The following is an 8,941-nucleotide window of genomic DNA, read 5'->3' as shown; positions in this document are numbered from 1 at the left end:
CATCCTTCTGTATATAAGGTCCATCTTGTCACCATTAAGGTGCTTGAATTCTTAATATCTAGCCACTGCTCAGATTCTTTTTTTTTTCACACTTCAGTAGTTTGTTTATTGGTTCATATAGCAAACTTTTTAATCATGGACTTTAATTCTATAGCCAGAGTTGAGTTCAAAAGAAAAATTCTAATCACCAAAACAGCTATTTACTAAGTGGGCACAGAGATTCATATCATATTGATTGGGTTTCTACAGAATCTTGTGAATGTTACAAATCTTTCAGGTCTTTTTGGATGTACCACAAGGTACTGGCACTCTTCTTGAGTTGAGCTACCTCCTCATCTTTCAGCTTCTGGTTGATAACACCAGTCAGTCCTCGGACATTCAGAATTCAAGGCAGATTGAAGAATACTTCATTTTCAATACCTTACATCCCCTTCACCATAGTGGACACATGATGAATCCTGGATAAATTTTTTAACATGGTCTCAATTAGATCAGCAACACTTAATCCAATAGCCCAGTTGGTGTATCCTTTAAGTTTGATCATTTCATAGGCACTTTCAATCACCAGATTATGAACTTCCTTCCAGTTCTCACTGTCATTGTCAGTTCCCACTTCTGGATTCAGCTCTTGGAGAGAAACACCTGTCACATTCACTCCGCTCCACAGAGCCACACTTCAGTCCCCATGTTCTCCAAGGATCCAGCCATGGCAGCTGCTTGAATGGATGCCAAGTTTTTCAGATATAAGATAACAGCATCTGGAAGAATCCAGATTGCATCCACTACCAATCACCTGTTGCCTTGGCAGGCCACTCACGTTCCAGATGATATAGGTCAAGATATCCACTGGGTTGGAAGCCACAATTACTATACAGTCTGGGCTGTACTTTACAATCTGGGGAATAATGAATTTGAAGACATTCACATTCCTCTGTACCAGATTGAGGAGACTCTCTCCCTCCTGCTGGCAGACTCCTGCAGTGACTACAACAATCTTGGAACCAGCAGTGACAGAATAATCTTTATCAGTCACAGTTTTAGGAGTTTGAAAAAATAAGCTCCGATGCTTCATATCCACCATTTCTCCTTTGAGTTTGTCTTCCAAAACATCAACAAGGGCAAGTTCATCAGCAAGACTCTTTGCAAGTATGCTGATAGCACAGACCATACCAACCTGTCCAATGCCCAAGACAGTAATCTTATTGTTTGGGGCTGCTGCCTCCTCTTCTGCAACTGGAAAAATCAGTTTTTCTTTAAGAGCTGCCATTTTGTCTTCAACATTTTAAGGGATCCAAGATGTGCATTATGCAGGTACTCTCTTCAATTATGTAGATTGCAATCCATCCATTCTTCTAATCCTGTGGACAGAGGTTGTTGTTTGTCCTTTCATCTCCATGAGGGAGGGCTGTGCAAAGTAATGGTTGCAGCATTAGGAAAATGAGATGGCCCAGGATGCAGTGGGGGGCTGCTCAGATTCTTATAATCTAGCCAAATGCTTAGATTCTTAAAATCTAGCAACTGCTTAGATTATTAAAATCTAGCCAATAGGTCACTAACATTCAGACTCCTTAAGAGTCTGCCCGATATGACAGATGTTCTAAAAACTTTGTCTTTGGCAGAAAAAAAAAAGTGATAAATGTGGCTGATAACCAAATATAATTGGTGTTAAGTCCTCTGAGTTGCACATCAACACAACATTTCAAGTAATGCTTGTAGGAAGCAGCATGCCCACTTTGATATTATATGTAGAATACTTTCATCACTTTGCTAGGTATTTTTACCAAGTGAGGAGGTAGGAGATATGTTATTAGCAGGGAGGCAGGAACTCCTACATAAACAGAAAATCGACATGCAGTAAACCTGAATTAAAACCACATGGCTGCTTAGTTTTTCCAGTCAGCTACTGAGGAAATTTTTCTGTCTTCGATTTTGAACACCAAATTTGAGTACATAGGAGATATTTAAAAAGGAGGACCTCTGTGTATATAATTGCATATGGATATTTTTTTTTAACTAACTCACTAGACATGATTTTCTTTTTCATGTCCAAGATACTGGTTCCTTGTTTTGTTTTGTTTTGTTTCCAAAAATTCTAACAAAAAATGTAGCAAGCATAGAACATTTTACAATTTGTTCAGGGACAACTAGTACTCCTTTGTGAGGGCTGGACAGGTCCTTTTCTGGGCTGCTCATTCACCTTCGGTATCCACTCTCACCCAACCATCGCTCGTGGCTCTAAGAAACTGCAGCATATACTGAAAGAAAGAGTGAGGCTGCTCACGGAAATCCAATTTACAGAGCCAGGACATCACTCATGATGTCATTGGTCCTCTTAGAAAACAAATGTAAAACAACATGTGTGTATACATCTATATTTATAGAGACAGCAATATGTAATTAACGTAATATTATGTGTACCTATATACATTTCTCTCTGTACATTTATACATATATATGCAAAACATATATATACATATGCTCACTTTGTGCAAGACACACACAATAAGACTTTGCTATCAAAGAGTCCATAGACTTGCAAGGAGATAAAATATCGACTGTGATAGCCATCCTTCACAAGATGGCACAGTATACGTACTAGAGAGTTCCAAAACCATGTGCTGCATGAGGTTTGGCAGGGACTTACAGTGTAGGTAGGAGGTCAGGAGAGACATCATTGACTGAGGGATCAGACTATGAAAATGATTTGAATTGAACTTGAAGTAATAATGAAGACTGATTTAGGATTTATAGAACCTTATTCAAACAGTGGTCTCCAGAGACACTGAATTTTTAAAAAAATTTTATTAACTTATTTTGATTTACCAAAAATCACTTCCATATGCTTTTGAGTTTAAAATTTTTCTCTCACTTCCTCCCCACCACCCTCCCCAAGATGATGCACAATCTCATACTAGGCTATACATTTACATTCCTAATAAACATATTTTCACATTAGTGAAGTTGTAAGTAAAAATTAAAACCAATAGGAGGAACCATTAGAAAGGGGAAACAAAACTCAACATAAGAGAAAAAAAATGATAGCAATTCAACTTCCATAGTTCTTTCTTTGGATGTGGATAGCATTTTCCATCACGAGGCCTCTGGGGATATCTTAGATCCTTGTATTGCTGAGAAGGATTAAGTTTATCAATATTAGTTATGAGACAACATGGCTGTTATTGTGTACAAAGTTCTCTTGGTTCTGCTCACTTCACTCAGCATCAGACCATATAGGTCTTTCCAGGTTTTTCTGAAGTCAGCCTGTTCATCATTTCTTCTTCTTCTTCTTTTTAAATATAAATGTATTTGTTTTTAGTTTTCAACATTCACTTCCACAAGTTTTTGAGTTCCACATTTGCCACCGCTCCTCCCACCCCAAGATGGCATGCATTCTGAATATCCCTTCCCCTAGTCTGCCTTCTCTTCTATTTCTCCCCCCTCCCTTCTCTTATCCTCTTCCCCTTCTATTTTCCTTTAGAGAGGATAGACTTCTGTACCTCATTTCCTGTATTTCTTATTTCCCAGTTGCATATGAAAACATTTTTTTTAAAACATATGTTTTTAAAACTTTGAGTTCCAAATTTTCTCCCTTCCTCCCTCCCCACCCACCCTCATTGAAAAGGCAAGCAACTCAATATAGGTTGTACATATGCAGTTATGCAAAACACTTCCTTAGTAGACATGTTGTGAAAAACTAACTCTATTTCCCTTAATCCTATCCTGCCCTCCCATTTATTCTATTCTTTCTTTTGACCCTGTCCCTCCTCAGAAGTATTTGCTTCTGATTACCCTCTTTCCCAATCTGCCCTCCTCTCTATCATCCCCCTGCTCTCTTGTCCCTTTATCCCCCTATTTTCCTGTAGGGTAAGACAGATTTCCATACCCAATTGACTGTGTATGTTATTCTCTCCTTAAGCCAAATCCTATGAGAATAAGATTCCCTCATTCCCTCTCACCTTCCCCTGTTTTCCCACCACTGTAAGAGACTTTTCTTTTCTGTTTTTTTTTGTGAGATAATTTACCCCATTCTACCTCTCCCTTTCTTCTCCGAGTATCATCCTCTCTCATCTCTTAATTTTATTCTCCAGATATTACCCCTTAATCTTCAACTCACCCTGTGCCCTCTATCTATCCATCTATCTATCTATCTATCTATCTATCTATCTATCTATCTATACATACATATAATTTTTTTTCCTTCAACTACCCTAATACTGACAAAGTTCTCATGAGTTACAAATATCATCTTTCCATGAAGAAATGTAAATAGTTCAATCTTAATAATTCTCTTATGATTTCTCTTTCCTGTTTACCTCTTCATGTTCCACTTCAGTCCTGTATTTGAAAGTCAAATTTTCTATATTTAGCTCTAGTCTTTTCATCAGGAATGCTTGAAAGTCCTCTATATCACTGAATGACCATTTTTTACCCTGAAGGATTATACTCAGTTTTGCTGGGTAGGTGATTCTTGGTTGTAATCCTATCTCCTTTGCCATCCGGAATGTTATATTCCATGCCCTGTGGTCCTTCAACATAGAAGCTGCTAAATCTTGTGTTATCCTGATTGTGTTTCCATAGTACTTGAATTGTTTATTTCTGGCAGCTTGTAATAATTTCTCCTTGACCTGGGAACTCTGAAATTTGGCTACAATATTCCTAGGAGTTTTCCTTTGGGGATCTCTTTCAGAAGGAGATCTGTGGATTCTTTCAATTTCTATTTTTGCCCTCTGCTTCTAATATATCAGGGCAGTTTTCCTCGACAATTTTTTGAAAGATGATGTCTAGGCTCTTTTTTTGATCATGGCTTTCAGATACTCCAATAATTTTTAAATTCTCTCTCCTGGATCTATTTTCCAGGTCAGTTGTTTTTCCAATGAGATATTTCACATTGTTTTCTAATTTTTCATTCTTTTGGATTTGTTTTACAGTGTCTTCATTTCTCATAAAGTCACTAGCTTCCAATTGCTCTATCCTAATTTTTAAGGAAGTATTTTCTTCATTAAGCTTTTGGACTTCCTCTCCCATTTGGCCAATTTTGCTTTTTAGGGCATTTTTCTCCTCATTGGTTTTTTGGACCTCTTTTGCCATTTGGGTTAGGTTATTTTTTAAGGTATTACTTTCTTCAGCATTTTTTTGGGTCTCCTTTAGCAAGCTGTTGACTTGTTTTTCATGATTTTCTTCCATCACTCTCATTTCTCTTCCCAGTTTTTCCTCTACTTCCCTTACTTGCTTCTCAAAATCCCTTTTGAGCTCTTCCAAGGCCTGGGACTGATTTATATTTTTCTTGGAGGCTTTGGATGTAGGACCTTTGACTTTGTCGTCTTCTTCTGGTTGTATATTTTGATCTTCTTTTTCACCAAAGTAAGATAATATAGCCTGACTCTTTTTGTGCTGCTTGGGTCATGATCACAGCCAATTACTTGAGTTTTAAACTCTTTGTTAAGGTAAGAGTCTGCTTCCAATGTGAAGAATGTACTGTCCCAAGCTTCAGGGGTTTGTATAGCTCTTTTCAGAGATACTTATAGGGACCTGTAAATTTTCTGTTCTTCCAAGGTGGTATGGTAAGGGGCAAGGTGTTTACTGTTTTCCTGGCCTGTGACCACAAGTACTCCTTTCTGTCCTGTAACTTCCAAGTTGCCTTTGGCATTCGTGGATTGAGGAGTCTGGAAACCTCCACAGCTGCCTGTGATTCAGTCCTCTGAGGCCTGCTCCAGGTTTGCTGCGGCCTGCGTGCCCACACTGCGCTGCGCTTCCAGCCTGGAGTGATACACCTTTCTGATCAATCATCCAGGTTGTCTTGGGCTGGAAATTTGTTTCACTCTGTCTTTTTGTGGGTTCTGCTGCTTCAGAATTTATTTAGAGCCATTTTTTATGAGTATTTGGAGGGGTTTGGGGGATAGCTCAAGCAAGCCACTGCTTTCCCTCCGCCATCTTGGCTCGGCCTCCTCTGTTCCTCATTTCTTATAGCACAATATTATTCCATTACATTTATATACCACAACTTGGTCAGCCATTCCCCAATTGATAGGCATCCTCTCAATTTCTAATTCTTTGATACCACAACAAGAGCTGCTATGAATATTTTTGTACATGTGGAGCCTTTTCCCATTTGTATGATCTCTTTGGGATATAGCCCCAGAAGGGCTATTGCTGGGCCAAAGGGTATGCACATTTTTATAGCTCTTTGGGCATAGTTCCAAATTGTTCTCCAAAATGGTTGGATCATTTTACAACTCCACCAACAATGTATTCGTGTTCCAATTTTCCCACATCTTCTCCAGCATTTACTATTTTCCTGTTTTGTCATGTTGGACAATCTGATAGGTATGATATGGTACCTCAGAGTTGTTTTGATTTGCATTTCTCTAATCAATAACGATTTAGAGCATTTTTTCATATGACTATACATGGTTTTAATTTCTTCATCTGAGAACTGTCTGTTCATGTCCCTTGACCATTTATCAATTGGGGAATGGCTTGTGTTCTTATAAATTTGTCTTAATTCTCTATATATTTTAGAAATGAGCCTTTTATCAGAGAGACCCTTTGTAAAAATTCTTTCCCAATTTTCTACCTTCCTTCTAATCTTAGTTGCATTGGCTTTGTTTGTGCAAAAACATTTCAATTTAATGTCATCAAAATTATCTGTTTTGCTTTTCGTAGTGTTCTCTATCTCCTGTTTGGTCATGAATTCTTGTGTTCTCCATAGATCTGATAGGTAAACTATTCCTTGTTCTCCCAGTTTGCTTATAGTATCAGCCTTTATATCTAAATTATGAACCCATTTTGACTTTATTTTGGTATATGGTATGAGATTTGGGTCTATGCCTAGCTTCTGCCATACTCTTTTCCAGTTTTCCCAGCAGTTTTTTTCAAATAGTGGGTTCTTATCCCAGGAGTTGGGGTCTTTGGGTTTATCAAATAATAGATTACTATAGTCATTGACTACTGTGTCTTGCACATTTAACCTATTCCATGGATCCAACACTCTATTTATTAGCCAGTACCAAGCAGTTTTGATTTTTGCTGCTTTATAAGACAATTTGAGGACTGACTGAGGGATCAGACTATGAAAATGATTTGAGTTGATCTTGAAGTAATAATGAAGACTCATTTAGGACTTATAGAACCTTATTCAAACAGTGGTCTCCACAAACACTCTGAAATTCAGACTTAGGAAACAGAAGTGTATTGAATATCAAGTATATCTGACATAAAAATGTTTTCTAGCATTTAACTTATCAACATTTGCTTTGTACTTCTGATTCACCACAGCCCAGAAATACGTTACATTCCATTAGAAAGAAGTCATTTTCAGACTTTTACATTTTTCTTTTCTTTGACACATTTAGAAAAAATAATTTTGAGAACCATATCAACAATATTTCAGTGGTATAGTTAGTACTTTGATATTTTTTTGGAATCCTAAAAGGGTTTTTGGGGGCAGAGGAACTTTCTGAGGCTTTAAATAGAAGGGTTTTTGAGTTTACAAAATACATTTAGTCTTTTTTAAATATAGTGAACAGTGGTAGCTGCTGGGCTTTTCTTTACTCAGCCTCCATCAAAAGGAGATTGGAAAGACGGGAAGGGAACAAGTTATGAAGATCCTAAAATAGCAAAGGAGATTATATTAGAAGTTGAAGGGAGGCACTGGAATTTGTTTAGTAGGGGGCTGATGTGGTCAAACCTATGCTTTAGGAAAATCACTTAGGCAACTGTATGGAAAATGGATTAGAATAGACAGAGACTTGAAGCTGTAAGTCCAGTTAGGAGGCTATTGGGGTTCAGGATAAAGGCATAAATTAGGGTATTGTCTTTAAATGGACATCTAGAATCCTATAAACCTATAATATGTAGGCACTTTAGCACAAGATACAAACTAGCACTTTAAGAATATGTTAGACTCTCTATTGCATCTCCCCTCTAAACCTGTGTGGAACATGGGACCCCAACAATCAATTAGAGTGAAAAATTTAACTAGTTGTGTTACTTATATGGTACTAAATAAATAGTTTTGACCCATCCTCCACTTTCCTCCCACACACTAATTACATTGCTTTTTTTCTTTTTTGCAATATATACCTATATCCATTAATGTATATTTTCCTTTATCTCTCTTCCTTTGGGGGATTTCTGAATATGCCTGTTATTTCCAGTTCCCTATAGATCAAAATCATTCACAGATCAAATCAAAAGTCAAAAAGTTACAAACAATTAAAAAATGAATATAGCCTGGGCAACAGTGTTCTTAGGAGAGATTTTTATAAACTGATGCAAAGTAACAAGAAAATAACTAGATGACAAGATACTCAATTATTGCAGTAATATAAATGAAAAGGACACTAAAAGGTGGGTGGATTCTGATTAATCATAACGACCAAACTTGGTCCATGGAGAACAAATGATCAAAAAAAAATTCATTTCCTTTTCTTGGAAGAAAGGTGAGTAACTATATAGTTATAGAATGTTGTATGTGCTATCAAATAGAGTTCCTTTGTCAGTCTATATTGCTTAACAAGTTTTCTTTGTTGCAAAAGAAAGTAGTCAGATGTTAAGGAGATTATATCAGAAAATTATTGTGACATAAAAAAATATATGCAATATATATATATATACATATAAATTTATAATTTTTAAAGATAAACAATAACAACCCAAAAGTGTGTGTGTGTGTGTGTGTGTGTGTGTGTGTGTGTGTGTGTGTGTGGTAAATGCATTTATCTCAATTCATTATTCTCACTCAATCCATATATCAGATTTGTTGCCATATCTTGTTTTTTTCTTTATCCACAATACCCTTCTTCACCTTAATACAGACACAACCCTAATTTATGCCTTCATCCTAGTTCAACTAACCTCCTAGTTTGACTTAAAGCTTCACGTCTCTGCTGATTCTGAGCCATTTTCCACACAGTTGCAAAAGTGATTTTCCTAAAGTATA

General features: G+C 36.9%; 1 pseudogene; it reads right to left on the bottom strand.

Moving 5' to 3' along the window:
- Positions 1-419: 419 nt before the first annotated feature.
- Positions 420-1,267, bottom strand: LOC110203081 (L-lactate dehydrogenase B chain-like; annotated as a pseudogene).
- Between the last annotated feature and the right edge of the window lie 7,674 nt (positions 1,268-8,941).

The sequence above is a fragment of the Phascolarctos cinereus genome, unplaced genomic scaffold (assembly GCF_003287225.1).
Source record: "Phascolarctos cinereus isolate Bilbo 61053 unplaced genomic scaffold, phaCin_HiC Scaffold_4;HRSCAF=312, whole genome shotgun sequence".
NCBI classification, from domain to species: Eukaryota; Metazoa; Chordata; class Mammalia; order Diprotodontia; family Phascolarctidae; genus Phascolarctos; species Phascolarctos cinereus.
Note: the sequence above shows the minus strand (reverse complement) of the source record. Positions and strands in the feature narration are given on the sequence as shown.